The sequence below is a fragment of the Pseudophryne corroboree genome, chromosome 1 (genome assembly GCF_028390025.1).
Source record: "Pseudophryne corroboree isolate aPseCor3 chromosome 1, aPseCor3.hap2, whole genome shotgun sequence".
Classification (NCBI taxonomy): Eukaryota; Metazoa; Chordata; class Amphibia; order Anura; family Myobatrachidae; genus Pseudophryne; species Pseudophryne corroboree.
In genome coordinates, this window is record NC_086444.1 from 1,188,269,852 (window position 1) to 1,188,295,895 (window position 26,044).

The 26,044-nt window shown below is 40.0% G+C and overlaps 1 pseudogene; it reads right to left on the minus strand.

Moving 5' to 3' along the window:
• Nucleotides 1-24,212: 24,212 nt before the first annotated feature.
• Nucleotides 24,213-24,331, minus strand: LOC134956346 (5S ribosomal RNA; annotated as a pseudogene).
• Nucleotides 24,332-26,044: the final 1,713 nt, after the last annotated feature.

Consider the following 26,044-nt stretch of genomic DNA (forward strand, 5'->3'; position numbering starts at 1 on the left):
TGTTAGAAAATGTACATATATAATGAACAACTTCAATAAATGTCAAAATAAAATCCACCACAGATTTCTAGGTAGAGTGTGCATACCATATTACGTGGGGTGCCATCAGATGCCCACCCATCAACATTTGTATATAGTTACTGAGGTACATCCCGGGACATTAGCACCCTTTCACCACTGTTCAGTCACCTCTTAGTCCATATTTGGTGTTCTGCAGTCTGTCCCAGATACCACCAACACGTTTCAGCTCCTAAGAGCTTTTTTCAAGGTGTGTGGTGGACTGAATGATCCCTGGTTATTTATACACTAGGGAGTGATATAATTGGTTCAAACTGTGCACGACCTATTATGCCCTTAAATGCCATATTTATTAAATGCCCCGCTTTGGTAAATTATTCAGTATGCGGTCAGTTTATTTCTATGGATATAGTTTGAGTCAATATGTTCTAATTCATAAATTATCGCTCGTGCGTTCCACCTGGAATGCACGCACTCCCCTTCCGCTTCCACCTGCCATCTACTCACTCCAGCGGCGGAAGTATGTCATTGTCCTTTGGTTCCCGTCAGTGCTTTGTTTGAGGACTATTGACAAGGGGAGAAATTAATCTAAAGAAGAGTTGATTTCTATTTGAAAATGATTGACTTTTGAAGATTTCCTGGTGTCCACAAATTACGGGTTGTCCCAGAAGGAGCACGCACCTGCAATCGTGTATCTGCTGTTATCGAGGTGCCCACTGATTAGCTGGTGGCTCATACAAAGACAGGATTAATTTTATTTGCGTAGGGAAAGTGTATGTGTTATCTAATACACTTATTCAGTCTGCCTTGAACCGGGTGTTCAGTTTTGTTTTGTTTTTTTATTATTATTTCTGGGATACCTACTTGGAATGAGGAGAACCTTGTTTACACTATGAACAGATGATTATGATTTCTTTTTTACAGGTATTTTGGATGCTACTGTACAAGAGGACCGAATGGCCACAGGCAATGTAGGTAAGTATGTGTGAGCGTTTAAGGGTGTTTAATAAAGTTTCAATTTAATGGTGTGTGTCCTGTTTATTTCAATATTTATTGCCCTGTATGATGGTGCTTGTTGTTCTCCAAGTACCAGCATGCAGGGGAGGCTTGCTGGGAACTGTAATCCCTCCTGCAAAAGACAAAATAAAAATGAAATACTCATTGAATGCTGTCAACTTGTCACTCACAGCCCAGGGGTACCAGGGATAGCCCTGGTCTTCAGCCAAGGCAATGGGTGTATTGGAGGTAGGACCCCTTTATTTAGGGACAACACTCTACCATGAAATTGCAGCAAGGGCTGACTAGCTAGGGGGTTAATGCTATATACGGAGACCAATATAAGTGTATTTCCTGGCTGTTGCATTAACTTGCTGGCAAGTGGAGCAAGGTGCCATTTAAAAAATATGGGGAACCCCTATATATTTACCCCACCTCATTTTGAAACAAGGATTGGTTCAAAAGTACGGTGCTAGTTTTTAAAATAATGGGGAAACCTTTGCCATTTTTCCCATGTATCTTTTAGACCAGGATTGTCTCAAAGAGCCTAAGGCCGGATTATGCTTGTTGGTGTGACATGGGACCACACCATGTATTTTCTATATTTTTTTAAACAGTTTATTAAATATAATGCAAACATTACATCTTGTGGAATAGTATATAGTAGTCGAGGACGCAGAAAAGTTTAATGTACAAAACAGGCTTGTATGAAGACATTCATATGACAAAGAGGACCGCACATATCATCAGACAATAGAAGAGGTCTTTTAAATTGTTAACCTTAAATAGCAATAAGATGCCTATATGTAACTAGAAAGGAGGAATTCCATTAGCTATACTTTCCAAATCATACCAAGATATCATGCGCAAGCAATTTCTCAATGCATCTTTCATAGTATGATTTATAGTATATATATATATATATATATATATATATATATATATATATATATATACATATACACAAGGTAGCGATGTGTCTGCAGAAGATGTGACTAACTTTTCTTTATTTGTTGTAGCTTCTGTCCAATCCATCTGAAACATAAATTGAATCCGAGGTAACAGCAAAGATATCGGGATTGGTGTCATGTCCACCAGCTTAGAATTTTTTGGGATTCCCGCAACCAATTTGTTAAGTAATAGTCGTGTTTGTTTAGACAAGGCCATACCATCCTCCCCTGTATAAATATTCCAGAAAGCCCAGTATTTAGTTATCCAGTGCAACCTGCAGGTCAGCCAAGAACTGTGCAACTATTGGGCAATCCCACAAACAATGTATGATATCTGCATTCGGGGAGCAACACTTGAAACTATTTGATTCTGTGGAACATCCCATCGGAAATTGCAATTTAGGCGTATAATATGCTCTATTAATAATCTTTTGGTGCATTTCCGTATAAGTGATCACCACTAATTGTTTATTCATCTGTACATAGGAAGAAAGAATCTTTTTCATGGGGAGATTAGGAAAATCTATTTGCCATTTTAACAACCCAACTGTGTTAGATTCTATATTGAGCATTTGCTGAAGTGGGAATAAATATATGAAGTAGTAAAAATCATAGTGTCTCTCCTTACTGCTTCATCCAAATTATTATGTTTATCTCGTGTCATATAACCTTGTAATATCTTAAGGGGGGTACTCACGGGAGAGATGTGTGCTGAGCGATCTTAACACAGACCGCTCAGCACACATCTCTCTCCCCGCTCAGCACAGCGCGCTCAGCACAGCGCGATGTGCTGAGCGAGGGGGAAAGCCGACGGGGGGCCGATCACTTCCCACAACGGTAAAGTGAGCGACCCGCTAGATTGAGCCAGCATGCAGGCTCAATCTAGCAGCGGCGATAGCGATGTGCGCGGCCGCGCATCGCTATCGCTGGGGGCATACACACGGCATATCCGTGCTTAAAATCTAAGCAATCTAGCAAGATTGCTTAGATTTTAAGCACGGATCTCTCCGTGTGTACCCCCCTTTAGTAATAAAGCTAATTGCATGAAGAAATTGAAACAATGGAAAGGATAGCTCTGGGAATTTAGTCTGCAATTGAGAGCGAGTAAGAGGTTGGAGCTGTGTGGGGTCTAGAAATTGATACATACTGTATAGCACAATTCCCCTTGGTGCCAACTGCAAAAACATGGGTACGTAGTATGTGGTAACAAGTTAGGATTTCCCCATAATGGTATAAATAAAAAAGAATACTTGTGTAATTCCTGATTGATATCACAAGAAATATTTTTACGGAATAAAATGATTACCCCTTTAGATTTTGATTTATATGATGCACTTTTAAAGTCAACCTTTTATCCCTGAGGACATTAGGATCGAAATTCTTCGAGTTCAATTCTTGCAGGAAATGTCTTATCATGTTCTGCAGATCAATTTAACTTCTGCACATGAGTTTTCGCCACGATTGCTATGCCCAGGGCTTAACTCCAGAAGGTAAGTTTTCAAATATGGGTGCAGTGTGGTCCTCCCCACTGGACCCAGGGGCCCATGAGCCCTGTACCCATGGCATCCATTACAAAAATGCCAATGTGCACAACTCAGAATCAGGCCTAATGTTCATATCTCAGGATCAGTTCTAACATGCACAACCTTTGCAGAGAGGTTCTTCTTCTTGCGGTTGATAGAATATCCAACAGATTGCTATGTGTGTCCTCTTAAAATGGTTTGTAAGAGTTTAACTCATTGCTATTAAAATCAACTATAATCTGTGTTCCAACCTGAATGTGTATACCTAATAATATTGTCCAGAACAGATTGCATTAATTACAAATGTCAGGAGTTTCTGGATGATGATGCTTATTATGATGCTTTCTTGAGTGGAGTGAACAACATGGGGATCTAGTCATGTAGTGCATATCATATTACATATGATTTAGTCACCAGTATATGTTGTAATTTCTTATTTGGCTTATCTCACACATCGCAACCTTTATAGTGCACCCAAAAGGCTGCCTTGCCTGGTATGTCTATGGGTAGGATAAAAAAATACTTGAAACTGATTGTTAGGTAAGGGACCTGCCTCTAGCTTTAGAACACAATTCTGACCTGATTGCTAGGCAGTGATTTTTGCACTGCTGTGATCAGATAGTCGCGGCCTACTAGGGGAATGTATTTTAGCTGTGCAAGTGTGTGAACGCACGTGTAGCAGAGCTGTACAAAACAGATCTTGTGCAGTCTCTGCACAGCCCTGGACTTACTTAGTCGCTGTTATCACTTCAGCCTTTCTAGGACAGGAATTGACGGCAGGAACCCTCTCTGCAAGCCTAGCAATCAGGTCTGAATTACCCACTTAGTACACTGCAACTTCCCCATTTTGTGTTATATTACAGGCATTGCTTATTGCACCCAAGATAACCTCTGTAGTGTGCCCAAAATGAATGCCTCATCTTGTACCTTTCATGGGTGGGTTATGTAACCTTTGGAACTTATTAATCAAAATTGGTGAAGTAACCCTAGCTCATTGTGCCCATAATGTTCACTCTGTTCAGTTTGGTTCCTTTGTGCTTTAATACTAAAGCTCTGCTATGTTTTTGATGCTTGTAAAGGAAATTTGAGTACTGCTGGAGAGACGTGCAATATAAATAAAAATAATAATAATAATAATAATAATAGTAATAATTTATTATTATTATTATTATTATTATTATTATTTTCTGAATGGTAAAATTCACTTTTTTCTTTATGTTGCTTTTTGAAAATAGCAAAACTATTGAATGGGTAATGAATAAATGTTAATTTTATTCTAAAGGAAAACTAAGGATATTGGGAGTTATATAGAGTAGGTTGCAGATTTTGCTCTCAAATAAACTCATTTGATGTTGGGCACCCAGCACAGGGCAAGGCCACCCAGCATATATGGTGCCGCCAAATTAATTGCGATCACATTGAATATCCCACCGTCATGTCTTCATACCCAGGAAATGCAGATGACATCAGCCAGCCATGAAAATACCATGACATGCCTGCATTTCCCAATCTTCTCCCCCCAATGCCACATTGTTCCCCCTGACACCTGTCACCTGTCACTCGCTATGTGATCACATCCTTCACAGATGCAATTTAATGGTGAAGGGTCGTACATGCACACTATGGCAGCTGCGGGTGAGGAGACCCTTTTAATGCAGTTGCTGTGTTCAAACATTGTGGCTGTGTTTAACTCTGAATTAGGCCCAGTGTACAGTACATATACCTGATTTATTGGATATTTCTCCTTCTGAGCATGGCACACAGTAATAGCAACATGCATGGTACCCTTCCTTTGGTGCTTTTCTGAGTCCATCAGAACACTTTTCAGAACATTGTCCATGTGGCATCTATTGAACAAAAAGTAAATTTTTTGCAGTTTAAATGAACATTCCATAATTTGCTACATTTTTTTAATGCATAACCAGCTCAAGGATTTTTGAGCTGGCCCCTGTATTTTTAGAACCAGCACTGGGCACTGTAGTGGGGGGGGGGGGGGGTGAGATAATGCCACAGTCAGGGGACACACTTGATGTGGCCCCATGAACAAAGTATTCATGCCCCTTAAATAGTCAACTTAGGCTGGGGATTCTTGGGAATAAGGACCCCCAATAAAGGGGTCCCCCTCTCAATGGCACCCAAGGCCTGGATAGCAATTCAGTAAAAGGTATAATGCCAGCATGTCGATCATTAAAGGGCTTTAAAGGCCCAATTGGACCTATAGTACCCCTAAAAAAGAAGTATTTAAAAAATGAAAGGACACACACCATGATAGTACAGCTGGAGTTTGTGAATCGGAAAGTGTGATTTGAGGTTCGGAACCAGCTGGTTTTTGGTAAAAAAAAGCCGGGCGCACCATATGAAGGTCTCTTTCATAAGTCACGGAATAGAATACAGTGGGTTAGGGGGGTACATCAGATGGTCAGGTGAGGATTGGTTTACAGGAGACCAGATGCCATGAGCAGATGCTAGGAGGACTTTGGTAGCGAGGGCCTGTGGGGTTAAACAAAGCTGGGTCTCACTGAAAGGAGAGAGGTAAAGCAGTTTAGCAGTATGGGATGGCACGGGTACTCTGGCTGCTAATCCTTCGTATACTGAAGAGGGTTTGGAGAAACTGGACACTATATGAACAGAACTGTAGACCACAGAGAAATAGATGCAACATTTCTGTGTGTAAGATGTTGCACTGGCAATCTGTTACCCAGAAATCCTTAGCTTTATACGTGCAGGCCGGATTCCATTGGATATGCTGCACTTGCAGGTGATTGGGAGTTTACAGGTCAGCTGACCTATCCAAGATGGTAGCACTGATCCCGGACCTCTGCAGCTGCATTGTGAGACATCTCTGCCACTACTCCCTGCTTCTTGCTCCTTGCAGCCTTCGCCTGCCACCAGCAGTCCGCACTTCCCCTCCAGAGCATTCGGATGGGTAAGCACTGGTGCTCCTGTGGCCTGTCCCGCTGACCTATGGAATTACACCCCTCTTTTTGGGAATGCCTCCAGACAGCAACTGGGTTTATCAGGACTCTCTTTATGAAATTTGTGAAGTAAGGCAGTAGCATGTACGTCAATAGCATTCTCCCATGAATGTTCCTCTGGATCATGGGAGTAATTCCCTGCAGCAAATTTGTTAGCAGCTGGGAAAAACCATGTGCACTGCAGGTATGGCAGATATAACATTTGCTGAGAGAGTTAGATTTGAGTGGGATATTTTGCTTCAGTGCAGGGTAAATACTGTCTGCTTTATTTTTACACTGCAATTTAGATTTCAGTTTGAACACACCCCACCCAAATCTAACTCTCTGCAAATGTTATATCTGCTCTCCCTACAGTGCACATGGTTTTGCCCATCTGCTATCGAATTTGCTGCTACGATCAGACCTGAATAACCCCCTCAGTACAGTGTAATACTTTAGTGCTACCTATGCTAAATAGATACTGTATATGATGGCGTTTTCCTCAACAGACAGATATATCGGTATAAATTTATGCAGATTAGGGACCATTAAGTTATATATAATAACTTATTAAATGTGTGAAAACAAAAACATACAGTAATATTCTGCAGTAAATATTGTTCCGAAGGCATATAACCATACATATAAAGTACAATACATAAATAAATAATAATAATAGTACAATTATAAATAAATAAAAAAGGGGCAGACTAGATGGGCCAAGTGGTTCTTATATGCCGTCAAATTCTATATTTCTATGTTTCTATGTTAATACGAATCAGGTCTGAATTAGGCCCCATAACCCTTTCAATACAGAAGATACAGCAACAACCATATCTAATTTGAGAAACAAAGACTCTTTTGATTTTGAACTCAATCTCATGATGCATAACGACTCTTGGAGAATGAGAAAGAGCTTTACAAAACTTGTTTAGCACTAATGGCTTCAGTAGAAAAAAATTAAAGTTGGGAAAACTTTTAAATAAGGAGTGAACTTCAGCTTGTAAGTTACAGGGTTAATAACTTCTACTGGAAAGGGCCTATTATAATGGGCTGCAAACTTCATCAATTGCACTCATAACCTAAAATTACGGGTTGATAACCAGACCTGATCCCCAACTATCAGTAAGGGAACTATTTTCCTCTTATCTTCCAAACACTTGTAGTGAACAGAGGCTTTTTCAAGTTTTGATGGACTTTTCTCCATATTCCAGAGAATCTCTTAAGGGAATCCTGAACTGCAGGAAGGTGGAACATGGGTAGATACTGGAATTGAGGAAGTCCCTATACAGTGTAAAAGGGTGTATGGCCAGTAGAAGAATGATAATAATTATTATGGGCAAAATCTGCCCATAATAATACATCAAGCCAATTATCCTGAGAGGAAGAGAGATGAATTCTTAGGAACATTTCCAAATCTTGATTGACTCCCTCTGTACTACCATTGGTCTGAGGATGGTATTTGGTTGAAAACTTCAACAGTATCTGTAGAGCGGTACAAAGAGCTCTTCAGATCTTGGCCACAAGCTGGACTCCATGGTCTGAGTTGATCTCCGAAGGAAGGACGTGTTTTTTGAAGATTTCCATGATGAAACGCTGGGCTAACTCTAATGATGTGGGAAGACCCTTGAGGGGCACAAAGCAGTCCATCTTAGAAAAATGATCAGTGATCACCTAGATGGTAGTAAATCCCTTTGAAGATGGTATATCTGTGATGAAGTCCATGGAGAGGTGATTCCATGGCTGTTGTTGAATAGTCAAGGGTACCAGTTCACCTGCAGGACGCCGACATGGAATTTAAATGGTGAGCACATATTGTGCAAGAAGCAATGAAAGTGGAGACATCAGCTTTTAGTGAAGGCCACCAGTAGGAGCATTGGATAAAGTCTGTAGTTTTATGGATACCAGTGTGCCCAGTGAATTGAGAAGTATGGGCCGAATTAATTTGCTTTTTCCATATATGAGGTGGAATGAACATTCTCCACATTGGGGGTTTAATCTTAGTAGTGGTGAAGTTTTGAGTCTCTATAACAGGCTGAAAGGATAGCGACTCCTTGGTTTATCCTGAAGAAAATGATCGTGAAAGCACATCTGCTTTTTAGTTTTGAGACCAAGCCGAAAAGTCAGTGAAAAGTAAAACAATCAAAAAGAACATAGCCCATAAGGCCAAACGGGGATTCAAACGCTGGATATTCTTGAGAAAGATACATTTTTTTGTAGTCGGTGAAGATGATGGCTGTAAATTTGGCTCCCTCCAGCAGATATCCCTATTCTTCTACAGCCAACTTCACTGCTGATACCTCCTGCTCCCCAATAGTATTATTCCTTTCCACAGGTAGGAATGTTTTGGAAAAGAAACCAGAAGAGTGAAGCTTGTTATTCTCTAACCGTTCGGAGAGGACTGCTTCCATGGCTTCAGAAGACACATCTTCTTCCAAAAAGGCTTTATTGGTGTTGGGTTGTCTTAGAACTGGAGCAGTTGTTGTGAATGCTTGTTTCAAAAGTTTAAATGCTGAGTCAGCGGCCAATGACCACAGTTTATGATTGGCATCCTTTTGGGTGAGAGCAATGATGGGTGCTACTAGGGTAGAAAACCTCTTGATGAATCTCCTGTAAAAGTTGGCAAATCCCCAAAAACACTGAAATGCCTTCAAGGTTGTGGGTTTGGACCAGTCAAGGGCTGCCCATACCTTGGTAGGATCTCCATCTCTAAGCCTGAACCTGATATTATATAGCCCAGGAATGGCATGGAGGGTTGCTCAAAGATGCATTTTTCTAATTTGCAAAAAGGATGGTTTTGATGAAGTCTATGTAATACCTATTGAACTTGACAACAATGTTCCTTCAAGTTGACTGAAAACATTAATATGTTATTCAGGTAAACAAGCATTAAACCTGTATAGTAAGTGTCAGAATGTCTCGTTTTCAAAATTCTGGAACACTGCTGGCGGCTCATTGCTGAGCCATAGGGCATAACGAGGTACTCAAAATGTCCATCTCAAGTATTGTATACCATTTTCCATTCCCCTGCTCTGATTTGGATCAAATTATAAGCTCCCCTGATATATAGCTTGGTAAGAATTGAAGCTCCTTTGACCTGATCAAATAATTATTTTATCAGGGGTAGTGGGTAACGGTTCTTTATGGTTATTTCATTCAAGCCTAAAAAATCAATGCATGGCCAAAAACATCCATCTTTCTTCTGAACAAAAAAGAACCTTGCCCCGGCTGGAAATGTGGAAAGGTGTATGAAACCTCTCACTAGGTTTTCTTTAATATATTCTGACATAGTCTCTGGTGCTGAAAGTTAATAGGTTCGGCCTCTTGGAGGGGTTTTCCATGGTACTAGATTACTTGATAAATCTCAGGGTCTGAGTTTGCTAAAAACATCTGCAAATGACGAATACAGAGATGGAACCTGGGGAATGGACACAAGTTTGCTTTCATTCAGTGGTTTAATACAGGGAAGAGAAGACAAGCAACATGACTCTCCCCAGGACAAAACTTAAATATTCTCCCAATCAATTCTTGGGTTATGCTTTTTCAACCAAGGAAACCCCAACACAATCTTGTGAGAAGACTTGGGTATTACTAAAAAATGAACAAACTCCTTATGGAAGTGTAAGAGTCTGGTGAGAGACCACTCCTCTGGAGATTCGACTTCCATCTACAGAGAAAAGAAAAATTGGATGGGTAAGATCAACCACAGGTATATGTAATTGCTGAACGACATCTGCAGTGATAAAGTTCTCAGTGGCCCCCGAATCTGGGAAAGAGAAAAAATCTTTAGTGCCTTGAGGTAAAGTCAGACTAACATTTAGAATTGTTTCTGCCTGAGATAGAGACAAATTGAGCACTTCTAACCTAGTGTCTCCTCTGTTGGATAGGAGGATTAGTTTCCCGGAAGCAGACTGCAGGAGGCTACCAAATGTCCTGAAGCCCCACAATACAGACAATGCTTTTCCCAGCACTTTCTTTGTCTCTACTCCGGAGTTAACTGAGCTCTATTAATTAGCATCGGCTCTTCCTGGGATACCTCAACAAGTGAATTTGTTGAAGGAGGTTATTGGGCGAATCCTTAGGCATTCCCCTCGAGTTTTTTCTGATTGGCATCCTCTGAAATGCAGATTAAATTTGGTGCAAAAAGATTTCAGGTCGTCCAATTTAGTTGGAAGATCTCAAGTAGCTAGTTCATCTTTGATTCTGTCTGAGACACCATTCCAGAAGGCAGACACCAAGGACTCCTCATTCCATTGGAGTTCTGAGATGTAGGTCTGGAACTGTATGACATATTGACCGACAGACCAATTGCCTTGTCGAAGGTGCATAATCTCAATTGATGTAGAGGTGGTTATTCCGGGTTAAAACATTTTTTTCCAAAAGGTAACTAAGAATTCAGAGTAATTGTCCAATCTGGAGTTGGCTCTCTCCCACAGGGAAGAAAACCAATCCAATGACAGACCAGCGAGGAGGGAAACAATGTAGGCTACCTTTGCCTTATGTGATGGAAAATTTAGAGGCTGTAGCTAGAAGTGGATCTCGCACTGGTTAAAAACCCTGCAGCACATCTTTGAATTCCCATCAAATTTGGCGGGCGTTGGTAAATGTAAGGACAAAGGAGATGCTACCATGGGTGCTGTGACATATTGTGACTGCTGGGCTTCGGTTCACTGACTGGCAGATATGTTTGTGATATTAGCAATCTATTTCCAGCAGGAGATCTCCAGTGCTGCGGCTAGCGGTGAAGCCGCTGAGCGCTGTGTGGGACGGGAGCGGATGTCCGGTGAGAGACACGCTATTAGATAGTATTGAATATACTGTCCAGAGGACTTCCTTTTACCCCAGCTACCTGCATACAATCGTTTCAGCAGGAGATCACAGCGCTACCGCTAGCGGTGGAGCCGCTGACCACGGTGTGGGATGGGAACAGATGCCTGGTGAGAGGTGCGGTTACAGAGAGCATTGGTGAGATAAGCTACTTCATTGATGCAGCCACAGTGGACATTTAGGGGTCTATTCATGAAGCAGTGAAAAGTAAGCAGAAGTGAGCCAGTTGAGAAGTTGCCCATGGCAACCAATCAGCTGCTCTGTACAATTTTATAGTATGCAAATTATAAATGTTAATTCAATGCTGATTGGTTGTGATGGGCCACTTCTCCACTTGCTCACTTTTCCACACTTTTCACTGCTACATGAATAGACCCCTTTGTCATAAGAATATGGTCAGTTCCGCTAATAACTTCCATTTATATTATTTGCACTAGACGGGGACGCCCATCAGAAGATACGCAGCTGACTTCACTAGTTTCTGAAAAGAGACTTGTGATTGATAAGTCACTCACTACAATCCAGTTTGTTAAACATCAGAGACACTCTTTCTGGACTTACATTATTACAACGTTGTCCCAGTGAGGGGTTAATAGCGAATTATAATCTTATGCATTTCCTCCAGATATGATTGGGCTGTGAATTAGCAATTGTATTTAGGAGGCTGTGTATTTGAGTGTGATCGTGCACTGTGGAGTTAACTGTATCATTCATTTAATTATTTAGTGTTTCAATTGGAAAAGAAACACTATTGCTAGTGTAACCATTGTGGTAGCTGTGTAAGTACTACCAACTGAAGGAGATAATCTTTGAAGTCCTATGCAATATATCATGAACATTTAGGTGTACAATATTATATCATTATAATTGAAGTGTTTTTTAAGATATAATTAAAATCTTTTTTATGATTAAGTCTTTATTCTGGACAGCGCTTTAATTTTTTCCCAATTTTGTCTTACACAAAAATCCCTAGCTTTATATATGAATGCTGGATTTCATTGGTTATGCTGCACTTGCAGGTGATTGGAGTTTACAGGTCAGCTGACCTATCCAAGATGGCATTGCTGATCCTGACCTCTGCAGCTGCATCCTGAAACATCTATACCACATACCTCCCAACATGACCCTCTCCAGGAGGGACAGCATGCTCTCTGCTCCTGGACTTTTCTCTTAATTTATGATTGCCATCACCTGTACTGAAACACCTTTCTTATCCATTAACCTGTTCAACACAGGTGCTGATTATCATTCATTGAGAAAAAATCCAGAAGCAGAGCATTGTGTTCCTCCTGGAGAGGGTCATGTTGGGAGGTATGATACCACTGCTCCCTGCTTCCCCCAGCCATGCCTGCAGCAGATCCAGATTAAGTCTATGGGGGTCCTGGGACACTTTGGACCATAGGTATGCAAACTCGATCCCCATTACCCCACACAGTGCATGTTTTCCAGGTAGCCAGCAGGTGCCCAGGTGTATTAATTACTCACAGATACATTTTAAACGGTCCACAGGTGGAGTTAATTTTTTCACTTGTAATTCTGTGAGGAGACCTTCAAAACATGCACCGTGTGGGGTAATGAGGACCGAGTTTGCAGACCTATGCTATAGACTATGGGGCCCCTAATAAACAGGCAGATAAATTAGATAGATTTTTGTTTCTATTAGGTATCCTCTAGAAAGGAAGAGGCAGCACTTGGCTGACCTTTAAATTAGTGTAAATCTGTATTAATAGTTACTGATGTGGGATATTCACTTAGGGTACAGATTTATACTAATGTAAAAGCCTGTGGAGTGCCGTCAATTGTCTTTCAAATCATGGGTAGATATACAGAACAAACAGCGGCACTCATGGACCTCACAAGCATCAAGAAGACCACAAGAAGCTGTTCAACAGTTTCACTTTATACAACCTATATATGAATGTTTACAACAGCTGCACACACATGTATCATTGTAGTAGCCATCCAAGTTGACTGGATATGGCATTTAAGATATTAATTCATGTCATGCGTTATTTTGTAGAATTTTAATTATTATTTATACACTGATACTTTATATTAATTGCATATGAATGACTTATACATATTGTCACTTCACACATTAGTTTTTTTGTAATAAATTAATCTCACCCTGGATGTTGCTATTTGGGGAATGAAAGTTAACAATATAATAAAAGAAATGTGAACTATATTATTAAGACTACTAAAAAAATATAATTATAATATATTACTAATAATTATAATACATTTAGTAAAATTCACATCATAATAAATATAATTCATAGAAGTATCAATATCTACCGATGATGGAGTAAAAACATAAAGCTAAAAATATAAGCTGGAAACTATCAACAATTTATTTATTCACTATGGTATCCAATTTTTCCATAAACACCTTTTACTATAGCTAAAATCGATGATTGGACACTTGAAATGTCACTCAAAGTCTGTAGCCAATGAAGGAGACTGACTGGGTATTTAGCTGTTTTAGACCCGACATTCAGGTTTCCTATGATATGATTAAGCATACCTCCCAACATGACCCTCTCCAGGAGGGACAGAATACTCTGCTCCTGTACTTCCCTCTTAATTTATGATTGCCATCACCTGTGGTGAAACACCTTTCTTATCCTTTAACCTTTTCAACACAGGTATTGGCAATCATACAGTAAGAGAAAAGTCCAGAAGCAGAGCATTGTGTCCCTCCTGGAGAGGGTCATGTTGGGAGGTATGGATTAAGTTTATGCGAAACGGTTGTTAGGGATCAGATCCCATGGCAGTGTCTCTGTTATTTTAAATTGTTTAGCCACTGTATAACATATTGATGTTTTAAACTGTAACATAGAGTAAATGTGTACTATACAGCCGCAGCTGGGAACACACCCGGCGGCTTCACACTGATAGACGCTGACAGCAGCGCTTGTGGCCTGAGACTGTGAGCAGCGGATGACGGGTGCACGCTGAAACACACCGCAGCCTTCACAAGCATTGCCTTACATGGGTTTATTGTTCGGCAGCGTGTGTGGTCTGAGACGGCGAGCAGTGGCTGGCGGGGGTACATTGAGACACACCATAGCCCTGCCCCATATGGCCTTATTGATAATAGCGTGTGTGGCCAGAGACGGTGAGTGGGGGCTGGTGGTTGTATGTTGAGACACACCGCAGCCTCCACAAGCCTTGCCCCAAACTTCTCTACCCTAACAGACGGTGTCTGTAACATGTGTGGCATGGGAGCTGGGAGCCACGGCCGGTGGATGCACACTGAGATGCGCTGCATTCTTATACATAAATAACGGGGACGGCATTAGCACTAAGAGAAAGACTGTGACTGACTGTTTATTACCATCTTCTGTGTAACAATTATAAATCACTATAAATCAGATTTATTGCCATCTCCAATAGCAACCACACCTAAGCTATAAAACATTGTGAGTCATATGTGTGAGCTTGGGGATTAAGCCATGACCTGCTGGAATAAGATGTGATATGCGGCATAAGGACATCATACTTTTAACTACCTATACTGTGTATATATTAAATATACCCCAACAACACATTGTCGCTGTATACATCTAACTGGTGGAACTACAGAGGTTAAGTGACAAGGGATACTTGGCACATCACAATACACACCATATGAATTGAGCAAACCACATGTATGGCAATATACTGCAGTTCCTAGTATACCAATAGTGACGTGATTTGTTTGTGCATATGTTATTAACACAATCAGTTGTACAGTATGAAATTACACCTATAGATAAAAATAATTCTTCTGGATTGGATGGTGTTATTAATAGAACAGTTAAGGTAAACATCATATCAAAGCCTTTAGGAAATTATCCCAGGCTGGATGGCTCTATAGGTCAACACAGTGAGACAAATCTACATCTACCCGATAAGTAGAATAACACATGCCAAAGACAGGAGACGGTATTGTCTCTGCATATAGAAGACACTCGTAGAAACAGTGGTGTGCACACTGTTGATATTGAGAGAAATTTAGAAGACAGCCGAGTCCTTGGCAATGAAATTATTTCACGATCTAACTCTGAACAGATACAATTGTTTCCATTAGGACAGTGGTGGCCAACGCGTGGCTCTTGAGCCACATGTGGCACTTTCTTTATTCAAATGTGGCTCACAACACTCAAAGTCACGTGACCACAAGAGATTTGTAAACCGCTGCACTCCAGCCAGACATGTAGCAGCACTATGTAGACTGAGAACTGAGGGAGCCAAATTCACATGGGTAAGCTGTCTGGAGTGACACAAGAGGCTGCTGGCTGGAGTGACACAGGCAGGTGCTGTCTGGAGGGACACATGGTGGAACTGAAGTGTATTATGTGAATCTGACTTTTTCAAAACATATTATGCAGATCTGCCTTATAAATTATTTGATGTAGAAGTGGCTTTTTCATTGTATTTTATGCTGGATCTAACTTTTTCAATGTATTTTATACCAGGGACGTGGCCTAGCAGGCACAAGGTTACACCCCATTTTTGCAAGTGCGTTTTCGGCTTGAAGTCGGCTCTTTGATATACCTAACACGATTTCTTGGCTCTTTGTCTCTGACTGGTTGGCCACCCCTGCATTAGGATATTAAGTAACAGAACATAGTAACAGATATGGATACATACTGAACATTTGAGAGAGTGAAAAACTGAAAATTACAGTGGCTGAATTTTTATTTCACATTTGTTTATTACACTCACACTCTTTTTCACTTGCACAATATTTTCGCAGATGTTTTAAGATATAGATAAATAAAAGTTATATTTTAATATTTGTGGTCAGACTTCATAATTGATCTCTAACTTTTAGTTAATTGTCACATAGTCCGAGTGTGCCCACTAAAGGGAATACTTCCTTTCTTTGTTCTCTATATGTTACATAGTGTCCTTGTTTGTTTTAGTGTAACGTAGATACATTTACAGCTTGTTTTCATGGTGATGGAACAACAATTCACGTCTCGCAGAGATGACGTCATTGTACATGGCCCGCTGGGTGAGAGGTCCCGTAGCGGGGATACACGTGTGGTGGTGTCTATAAAGGTATGTAACTTATTTTAATTTGTTTATAAAACCTGACGACAGTTGCAAGTCAACTGAAATGTTGCAAACAAAACCAGAGTGTGATTGTTTTATTATAAGCTATGAGTGCCGCATCCTGGAGGTGTTTTTTATATATACACTTATATATATATATATATATATATATAGTTACATACATACGTGCATGTATATATACTGTGTGTGTATATATATATATATATATATATATATATATAAAACATCCATAAATGCAGCACTCCTGGGGTCTTCAAAGTACACTCGTGGGCACATATCAAGCTGGCAATGTTTCAGTGCCCTTTATTATCGTGGCACTTTTGTCAGGTAACTTGATGAAAGTGCCACACCAATAAAGGGCACTGAAACGTTGCCAGTTTGATATGTTCCCATGAGTGTACTTTGTTTAAAGACACCAGGAGTGCTGCATTTATGGATGCTCTGTGAATTTTTCATGCGGAAACCCCATGCAGTACGGGCTATTGAGGGGAGAGCCGGACACCCTGTTTGATATATATATATATATATATATATATATGTGACCCAGAGTCTACAGTGTAAATTTATACCAGCAGGAATTAATACAACAATACAGTCAGCCTTACTTGCTCAGGCTGCTGTGAGAGAAGCAGAGAAGAGTGAGAGCCTCTACCTCCATGCTGTCAGGGACGTCTTTCTTCTTCCCTGCACTGTGTAGAATGCATGCATAGCCAAAGACTGAGTGGCAGGCTGCTGCTTCGCACACTATTGGACAGCTGAGCTGTCACTCGGCTGCCCTGTACTAGTGTGCTTTGTGGCACTGCTGGTTAGTGGCTGCTAGTTTGCTTGCTAGTGCTGCGGGGAGCTGGGAGTGCTGCATATAGGATAGGGAAGAAAGACCCGATCTGTGGTGGATAGTGGGGGCCCTTTTAGAAAGGGGGGCTTAGGGTATGTACCCCCAGCCCCCCCCTTAACCCGGCTCTGGCCTGCAGACAGCGCCCACCAGCAGCTGCCATGCCCCCCCAGAGGGACTCCTTCAGAGCTTCTGGATAGGTTAGTACAGGCGCTCCCACGACCTGTACCACAGAGCCATGACAACAGCTTTAATACACACCCATACAGTCATTCTCATATGCTCACAATATAGTATGGGGTACCCAGAAACCCACAGAATAGAGATGGATAGAACACACATAAAGGTTTTTTTACTATAGGTTCTCAATTAGGTGTAGCGTACCCCATCTCGCAATTGGTCATATGGTATAACTCCTATCAAGTGGTCATTATTTGGATTTCAGAAATTTAATTTCCCCAATTTTCCTTGTATGAACAACAGATGGACTCTCATCCGGCATTTGTCATAAAAAATGTAACACATTTATTTGGTCATACATAAATCCACATGGATAAATATGTACAAGAACAACAGGAAACATCAAAAAAACTAAGTGTCCAAAAGTTACCAGTGCAAAACCAGTAGGAATTTGAATAAAAACAAATATAAAAATGGTCTTTAAAGTTCCTATAAAGCTACTCACGCTCTTTGAGTATTGTCTCATTACTTCACATTCATATTTATCTAAATCCATCAGGATAATCCCCCGCATGTATCAGTGTGTTATCAATCTATAAATCTCCCAAGGCCTTCATTTCCTTTGCGGTCAAATTGTAATTTGTTCTTGGTTTTGTTTGCAATTTGTTCAAATAATCCACAACTAATGTTGTAAATGTCTATATGAAGGGACCTTGGATGTATTTGGGAAACAATATGGACTTGGATTTAAATGGAGTTAGTGAGGTTCCCCTGACTCTACAATTTTGTCCTGATTTGCAAAAAACTTCTTTACAGTTAATTTCCAGATGTATCTTAAGATATCCAGATAAAGGTCAAAAGGATTTATAAAGTTTGTGTGGGCATATTGAAAATCTTATTCCAAGACAGAGATTTAACTTGCTGATAGAATATGTGAGCTTAAATTAAATATTTTAACTGTGTTTGTGGTAGTTACTCCCCTTACCTGTCTTCTAGAAGGTTTACTTTCTCCTTTAGTTTCATCTCTCTTATTTTTTCTATTCCTCTTAATTTTTCTATTCTTTCTTGGATTGAGTGCTCCACCCATTTTTACCTCTCCTCGTAAATGTTAATTTATCTGTAATTCACTGGATACTGTCTACCGTCTAAAAAAACGAGGTGTCCTTCTTAGATTTTAATTGGTTAAAATTGATTGTGTAAAGGAACCTGATCTCTGTCTGGTTAGTAATGGGCTGTTCTTCTGTTCCTAAATGTAGCATTCCTCCATTCTGGTACTCTCTCACAAAAGTTACCACTGAAGTTATACTGTCTATTCATTGTTTTATAATTGTGCCTTGAATTAAGAGGTGTGGCTGGTTGGCATCCTGGACTGGTTTTATTTTGCTTCCTATTATTTTCATTCCCGTTAAAGGGAATCCTGATGTGTGTCCTTTTATGTGATATTTCTGGGTTTCTCATACCCATAATACCCTCCTCTTTGGGGTCTGGAATATTAGCCTGTTAAAATGTATACCTATTATTTTTTTTTTATTAGTTGCCAGTAGGTCCTTTTAAGATTTGTCTCTATCTATATCATTTTCAAGTTATTTATAGTCTTCTAAGTTGGTAAAGGGAGTGATCAGTGACCTACAGATGGAGCCTCCCTCATCTTTGCCGTTTCTCTGCCTAAATTGAGGTTTAGTCGCACCTAGGTAATAGCTTAGGATGTTCAGTTTAAGCACGGACAGTCACATTGAGGCATGACTACAAACTCAGCATGCAATACACATCTCCACCACTGGGTGGCTAATGTTCCACTAATCCAGTACTTTATGCTCCTGCAGCTTTGCCCTAATTTATGTAAAACTTGTGTGCACACTTCTATTGAATGTATAGGTATATTACAGAAGATACAAAAATAAAAATGAATAAACTGTCAGGAAAAAATTTACATGCACCCACACTTTGGGATTCAAACCCGGGACTCTAAGCATGGGAAGTGACACACTAACCACTCGGACACATTGGTAAATGATAGATACATAAGCTCATGTGTAAATGTAAGCAGTGATCCCTTTCCACTGGTTTTGATTATGCAGTAATGGTAATGGGATTTGGACACTCACATATCCCTAAAATCAATAGACCATACCTATAACACGTTTGTATGCGTCTGTATACACTACTATTTTTATTTGTTGATTTGTCTGCGGGACTTGGATGCTCACATATACCTAACGTCAATGGACTATACTGTGGCTTTATCACGTTTGTTTGCATCTGTATATACTGTACTATTTGCGTGTGTATATACTGTACAAAATACAGTACTATATACTGTATTTGAAATAGTGTAGCATACTGTAGTGTGATGAGATGCTACAGTAAAGTAGTTCTTACGCTGTAGTTTAGTATTGTATTTTAATAGAGACCACACGCAACATCTGGTGGATGATTGCAGGTATTACACTCAAAGGTAATACCAAATGCTCTGTGTGCTTCCCTACGACTAGGCAAGCCTCCTTGCATCCAGACATGCTGCATATGCATGATCACCACTAATGCCTCAGCCAGCTAAGATAACAGAGGATCCATCTGTATATACTGAGATCACTTCATCGAGTTTAGTTAATTCACTAATTTAGTTAATTCATTGAGTTTAGTTAAGTTTGTGTGGGCATATTTCAAGTCTTTTTCCAAGACAGAGGTTTCACTTGCTGATAGAATATATGAGCTTAAATTAAATATTTTAACTGTGTTTGAAGTAGTCGCTCCCCTTACCTGTCTACCAAAAGGATTACTTTCTCCCTTAGTTTCATCTCTCTTATTTTTTTCTATTCCTTTTCATTTTATGTAGGCGGTCCCTTAATTGTGAAATACTGGATGCACTTTTGGCCCCTCAGGACAGCTATATATTCCTAAAATTGTTAATCAATATGGATAAATTTACAATGTTCATGTTATTAACAGTCCTAGTGCTTCTTTTTTTAGAATTATTTACATTTATGTACAAAAAGCATATACAGGTGGAGCCGCACTCATCTAGTGTGGCTACATTGCAGACCTTCACTCCCGGCGGGACAAGGTGATCTGGTGCCTAGCCCCACTATGGGAGTGCACAGAGATGCTCCCATTAAAGTGAATGGGGCACATGCGCATCACGTACACGCGCACGGCCCAGACTCTACAATGGCCCAGGCACAGAAGGAGCCATGATTAGCATGGCTCCATATGTAATGGATGGATGGCCATTTAATTCTGGGTAGAGATTTTAATTCTGTGCTGTCCCCTTCTATCAATTGGTCCAGAAGCTCTGGTAGTTTTGGGGTTGGCGCGCAATCCTCTATTTTTCTTTTAACTGACTCACTTGCTTTTCCTTGGCGATATTAGTTTCCCACTGCTATGGAGCACTTCTATTCACACCCACGTGACCCATTTTCAAGAATTTATTTCTGGCTGGTAGCTCACTAATTTTTACATGGAATCACTGACTCTGGAATATATAATATTGTAATATTGGATCATTCACCCATCTGGTTCACGCTTCAATTGCAGTCCCTCTCACGTATTTCCTATAATTGGCACTTCCCCTCATATTTTAATGATTCTAAGGACTTTAAACAATTATTATCTTATCACTTTTCTAATTATACTACTGACAATTCTCAACACATCCAAGATATCAATATTTTTTGGGCTGCCACCAAGCCTGTTCTGAGGGGCCTGTCATTGCACACGTATTTCATAAATGGAAATTTGTGTTGGCTAATTTAATGACCCGGGCTTGGCTCTTACTGACACCTACTACATATATTAACCCCGCAGAGAATTAAAAAACTACAAACAAAGATGGTAAGGGTCTACATCATGCCCTTTGCTCTGAACAAGCCCTCCTAGATGTTTCAAAGACATACGACGGGATGTAATGCTGCCTGAGTCCAGAGGCAATGCGAAATGCTGGCTGAATTTGGATGTTTTATTAAAGTGGCAATTACTTACAAGGCAAAACAATGCATCGCAGCAAGGACAGCATAGCATAAAGGGGCATGTGTGTTTGCATGCTCTCACAATGCCATAGACTTTAATGGGAGCTGGAGTGCACATGCGCCTGCCTCCCATTCATTTCAAGGGGACCCAGGTGTGATGGCCTCAAGCAGATGAAAACAATATTGTGAGCTGTGAGGTGTTCACAATTGACTGGAAATTATTGGAAATTAGTGTAAATTAAAAACCAATACCAGTCACAGCATTTTGGCAAAACCATTACTGGATGATAAAATGTACAAAATCAAAACAAAAAAAAAATGTTCTGCTCACATCTCTAATTTTCAAGAGTTATTATCATCTTGAAAATTGGGTTTATAATAGAAATCTCAGTTACACATTGACAATTCTGAGGATTGTAAGATTTAGCACATAAGGAATACTTTATGCTTTCCTAAGTATATGGTTAAAAATTGTATGAGCATTGAGGTAGAAAATAATTTCCATTTTAAAAATTTATATCAATGTTACTTTACAACATACCCTCTCATTTCTCCAATGTATTTTCCATGGCTCAATGTATAACTGTTTATCTTCTGCAATGGATTCATCAAATTTTCCAATGTTTATATCACACGTATAGCGTGTGTATGTTTCATTACATTCTATCCTATTTAAAAGCTCAAAAGTTGAAGATAATTCTCCTTTCTCATTATAAATTATTTCATTACCATTTTCATCTTCATAATAAACCATTTTTATGAAGGTGTGAAGCTTTTAAATAAAAAAGACAGAGAGATAGAGATAGAGAGGTGTAGGGAGAGAGATAGAGAGAGAGAGAGAGAGAGAGAGAAAACATGAACAATTGTAATCATTTATGAGCACAAATAAATAGATATTACAGGTGAAGTGAAATAAAACATTAGATTCAATGATGGATTTATGTATATTAGCAGAGAGGTTTGTTACCAATATAAATTTTACAGATCTTCATCACTTTGGTTTTCTGACTACATCCATGGATGGGTGGTCTTCATGTGACCGCCGGTCAGCTGACCGACAGTCACATGACATCCTCGGTGAGCCCGACGGCTCACTATCCCGATGGTCAGCATGCCGACCAACAGGGACTATTTCCACTCGTGGGTGTCCACGACACCCCTAGAGTGGGAATAGAACCTGTGGCGACCGCAGGTCGCCACCGAGCCCACAGCGTGGCGAGTACAGCGAGCCCGCAAGGGGCTTGCTGCACTCGCCCTCCCCGCCGGGATCCCGGCGTCGGTATGCTGCCAGGATCCCGGCGTCGGTAAGGTGACCGGCGGTCAGGAGACCGCCGGTCACCCGTACTACACCCCCCCGTGGATTACCAGCACTTGTAGCCAGAGCACTTATAATAATGTAATGATCTCTTGTCCCACCATATTGCTTTGGCACTTATAAATAGCACTTTGTATCAATGCTCATAGTCAGGGAATTGAAAACCATCGAACAACTCACAATTTGTTTGTGCTGCATAAGCGCAGAGTTAAATGTATTAGACTAAGACTAGCACTTATAGTGAGGGCATTTTCAGAGAGCATGAGACCAATGTGTGCCTCCATCCTGGTCCCCCCCTCTCTATCCAGCAGCACTAAAGGCTCTGATTCTAATATACATGTGGTAATTTTTCCGGTGATTTCTCTACTTTGCATGTGCAAAATACTAGTAAATTAGCCACAATGCCATTTTCCCAGAGATGATTTGTGCTATTTCTGCCACTGACAGGTTAAAATTATGATTTATAGAGACAGTGTATCTGTTAAACCTACTTTTCTTTTTGTTTGAACCAATTGAATCGACCTAATATTCAGTTCTTAAGATTGGCATGGCTTGTATGGATGGCAGTATCTGCATGTGGTTAGGTCGTTGTATAAATGAATAGATTCCTTGTCACGCCTGTGGATGGTTGGGTTTGAGAATTGTCTTCTAATTTTGTAATTTTTAAATATTGAAATATATATTCTACATATTCATATGATGACAATTGGCATTAACAATTTAAATACAAACAAAGATGTGTGTACTGTACAGTAAGTTCTAAAGCTGCACTGGTATAAAGATGAGTGTAGCTTGTGTTTAATTAACTGCACACAAAAGTAGATAATTCTTACTAGAGATCTGAGAATCAGACCCATCTGAACTTTATGCTCCAAGCTGAGTCTGGCTCACATTTTCCCACCTGACTTTGATCCCAAAATGAGGCAAAATATCATCCTACCACTGTTGGATTCTAGCGAGTTTTGGATTCTATGAATAATGAATTTGTGATTCCACACAAGTCAAAGGAATTGTAATTATAGTAATAAATATTAACCAGAATTTGGAAAGTATATCAGGAAAATAATCCCTGGGTATGTCAGATTGGTGGTGTCCCCTTAGTAGTGTAACTGAGAACAAATAGCAAAAAAAGAAGACTCTTGTGTGGGCGCACTCTTATTTTCTGAATAGTGACAGAGATTGAATATTTTAAAAAATAACTTTTATTATTGTCCACATAATAATAGTTCTGTATCCAACAGCTAACAAAAAAACTCGACATACATGAGTACAAGTTAATTACTAAAAGGTGTGTTCTGGTTTATCTATATAAAAACTAAATTGGAAGGAGGATGTAGACACCTAACAGAACTACAACCGTATCTTACCACACCAGTACAAGAAATGCTTGTATTAATGACACCTATATTGGTCTTACAGTTTTAAAATGATACTAGGACCTCATGCGCCAAATTCACACTGTTCTTTTGTTGCACAAATTACTGTTGATAAACTTACTCACAGTGAAGGATTGCCATATAAGTAGGAAGGAATAAATAGTGGTGATCCTGCAGTTAATGTTATGTCCGAGTGGATAATTTATGTGGTCCTACTACACTTGGTATTCCCTGGAGGTCACCCTTCCAAGTATGGACCCAGCCCAACACTGTTTAGCTTCCAAGATCAGATGAGATTGGGCACGTGCAGTGAGGTATGGTAGTAGGGAGTTGACATGCCTTTCAGACTCACTAATGAGAGTGCACCTTATTAAGATTAATAGGAGTTTTGTTCAGGAAAAGGGCCAATAAGAATGCAGTTTCAGAAGAAATACAGTTTGTGGATCTGCTGTCCATGTTAGACAGAGGGTCATAGGATTTGACCCTCTGAATCATGGATGATATAGTAATAACGATATACCAATCTTGCACTGTGTCCTTAAGTATCACTAAATAGGGAAGATACATTCAATTTGCAGAGTGTTTCATTGCTACATTTTCCTGAGTACATTTAGTTAATATATTCTCTGTAAAGAGGCCATATTCATAGAGGTATCAATACAGTCATTAATTTCAAACAGGTACAAAAAAAACACGCCACCTCAGGAACAAACGTATGGATAATATCCAATATCTGTATGTTAGTGCTAAAGGATAGTTGATCTATCCCCTAAACCTGAATAATTGATCATGTCAGAATCAACTAACGTCAGGTAGGATGATATGGTATCAAAGGTAAAATAAAAAAAAGGATAGAAACACACAATGATGTAACAATTGTTAGTTTTAAATGCGGAGTATGCTAGGTGTCATTTGAGCAGAACTAGTAATAAATTCCAGTATCCAGTATTGGTGCAGAGCAAAGGTACAATATTTTGCACAGCAGTCAGAAGACACTATAAAGTGGAGATACTGGTAGTTTCATCTAAAAAAAAAATAGCGGTTACAGTCAAAACCAATGATGATAGTGTTGTTATAAAAATAATTGTGCATACAATATATAAAAGTTAAAAATATAGTGAGATAAAACCAGCACATAATAATAGTTTTGTATCCAACAGCTAATGAACAAACACGACATAATTGAATACAAGTAAATTAAAAAAGGTGTGTTCTGGTTTATCTACATACTTTAAATAATATATTGGAAGGAGGATTTAGACACCTAACAGTACTACATCTGTTCCTAATAATACAAACTTGGAAGGATGTTACCATCATACCATTTCATAAGTGTGGTAATATCGTTCTATGGCTGAAAAAAATGTATCTGACCAAAACATTATGCCAATTAAATCAAACCTCATGCTACAGATAGAGCCACGCTCATCTAGCATGGCTCTATTGCAAACATGCACTCCCGGTGCAACACGGTTATCCGGCACCTAGCCATACCATGGGAGTGCACGGAGACACTCCCATTCACATGAATGGTGCAAGTGCCCATCTCCGCCCATTTCAGATGCACGCTCTGCATTCATGCAAATTGGGCGTGTGAACGGCTGAGACCAGTGCTTAAAGTGGTCCTAGAGAGGTGGTGGAACTCAACCCCCCTCCCCACAGCACCAACAAAATAAAGGTAATGCACGCGCCGTAGGCTCGCACCGCCAAAAAATGGGCGTGGTCTCAACAAGAAAGGAGCATGGTCACACAATAGTAATAATGGCCACAGTAGTAGCACCCCATAATACACATAATGCCCACCGCAGTAGCGCTTCTTATACAATGCCCACAGTAGTAGCACCCCATAATACACATAATGCCCACCACAGTAGCGCTTCTTATACAATGCCCACAGTACTAGTGCTCCTTATGCTATGTCCACTGTACTGATAGTGCCCACAGTGGTAGTGTCCCTTATATAGACCCCATGTTAGTGGTGTCCCTTGTGTAATGCCCGCAATAGTAGTACCACTTATGTCCCCAGGAGTGATGCCCCTTA